At 32.0% G+C, this 2,500-nt stretch overlaps 1 protein-coding gene across 1 annotated transcript in view; it reads right to left on the bottom strand.

Annotated features, from left to right (window-relative positions):
- MED1 (Mediator complex subunit 1) overlaps window positions 1-2,500 on the bottom strand; it is an 18,963-nt gene that overhangs the window by 15,464 nt on the left and 999 nt on the right. The window lies entirely within an intron of this gene.

The raw sequence follows: 2,500 nt of genomic DNA on the forward strand, positions 1-2,500 counted from the left end.
AATAACAATAACAACAACAATAATAATAATAATAATAATAATAATAATAATAATAATAATAATAATAATAATAATAATTATTATTATTATTATTATAACAATAATAATAATAGTAATAATACTAATAATAAAAATGGTAATAATAATAACAACAACAACAACAACAACAACAACAACAACAACAACAACAATAATAATAATAATAATAATAATAATAATAATAATAATAATAATAATAATAATAATAGCAAACCTTACTATTAGCCCCGTTCAACACACCCACACACAATAAATTATATAATAAAAAAAGCACATTCAAAGATCTAAGAATTAAAATACATATATAAAAACATATACATTAAAACATACAAAATAAATACAAGACTGTATGAAATATGCAAAAGAACGGTACACAGACATAGACAAATATTTATTGCAACAGACAAGTGCTTCATGGCAATATCGGTGCTTGCAGGCATATTAAGTGCAATGAATATATATAATAGTAGTTGATGTATATAGTGCATGAATTCCAAAGTCTCACTTTATTTGAAGTCATAAAATATATATGTATATATTACCTACATGTATAAAATTTACAATTTCCACAAATTTCACTTTCCTTGATGCCCAAATAATTGTGGATAAACTTGTACCTCATTTACAAAATGCTGCAGCATCTAAACTCACATGCAATATTTCTGACTTCTTTTTCAAATGAATATCTCATTTCCCACACCATCAAACCCACCATAACATGCGCTAAAAATCCATTCGACTACAAAATAAAATATGCGAAGAAAAAATACGTACACATTACTATTTCTACTCTTCTCGGTAAGCAGATCAAAAGCTTCTCCTTCTCCACGACTCCCAGACAAACAAAAAAGTTCCGCAGATGAGAGTTAAAGAGTCTATTACCCATTAATTCCTATTCTTGTCCCTTCCTTCAGACAATAAAGACTACAGGTAAGTTAGGAATTTGCTGATTTCTATTTCACAGCTTCAAATTACACATTTCTTTTTATCTTTCTTTTTCTTAGCCAATACAAGGCTGCGGTTCTAAATACAAAACTCAGTCAACAGAACAGACGCATGTACGTAGCCATACAGGGACATAAGGTAATGTATAGAGCAATTTAACCCATTTGCAACAGAAGGGCAAGAGTCTAAATACTGTCATTTCATTACATTAATCAAGCTGTCACTTAAATGGCTCCCAGACTGTTCAGTTGCTGTGACTGGTCGTGCCTAACCAGTAGGGAAAGTTGATGGAAGGTCTACCCCCAAAGAAACACTCTCTTCATCTCAGTATGCACAGAAAGATAGAGCTGAAACTTGGAAGCGCCAAGCAGACATATATATTTTACCTTTATTTCTGTCTGCAGGTTATTTCTAGTACCAATAACTGGAACTCCTTGTCGTCTACAAGAACATCATATTCAATTTGTACTGCGCCATACACAACCTTACAGGAAATGAAGCTAAAGAGAGACTTTCAGACTATTTTTCAAGGTGCGTATCTCTCTAGGGTCACTCAAGCAAACAACTGTTTAGTGCACCCAACATCAAGCAAGCTCAATCAAGTGTGAGTGGTTTAACCAATTAACCGCAGTATCAAAAATTGGCTAGTAGCCAGTAGTGCAGGATTGTTGGCATGTATTAGCAATTTCCCAATTACACCCAACTCATTCAGTAATTTAAGGATAACAATAGGCATCTAATACCTTGTATTAAGAGTACTGAAAATGAAAAAGATAATAATAACAAAAACAATAACAAAAACATTAACAATAATAACAATATTAATAATAATAATAATAATAATAATAATAATAATAATAATAATAATAATAATAATAATAATAATAATAATAGTAACAACAACAACAATAATAATAATACTGAGTACAACCATTACTTTGAGCTTCATTGGCAGGCCACAGATAGCTTTGCATATCCCTAGTAAATAAGTATCAAGCTAAATATTCCTTAAATAATGCTGTTATTACATCTGTCTTAACCCCTAAGTATTTCTCATTTCTCATGATGAAACCTCACACAATAGTATTGCAATCCTTACGTATTCTGAACATCCTTTAATCAATACAAATCCACCAGCATACTAAATTTCTGGGAAAATATCAAATTATATATACATCCTTTAAGTGCAATCATGGAAAAGACGACCCTTCCCTTATTATAATAGCAGAAGATTTGGTTTCAAAGGGCAAGATGATAAAACACCCCAGGAGATGAATGGGTCTAGGCTAGAAATTTAGTAGGAAAATACCCCAGGGGAAGGGATGCTCGAAGCCTGCTCCTAGTAAAGAAATGGCGTAGAGGGAAGGGAACACGCCCTTATTACAGGATTATGGGTGTGTCTCCCCCCCCCCTCCTTCAATCCCTAGTTCACCATAGGTCTCCCCAGACTTAAGAAGGTAAGGTGAAAAAATAAAAATCATAGGTGAGGATGTCTTGAATTAGAATTACCCACAAA

This window comes from Penaeus vannamei, unplaced genomic scaffold (genome assembly GCF_042767895.1).
Source record: "Penaeus vannamei isolate JL-2024 unplaced genomic scaffold, ASM4276789v1 unanchor456, whole genome shotgun sequence".
In the NCBI taxonomy this organism is placed as follows: Eukaryota; Metazoa; Arthropoda; class Malacostraca; order Decapoda; family Penaeidae; genus Penaeus; species Penaeus vannamei.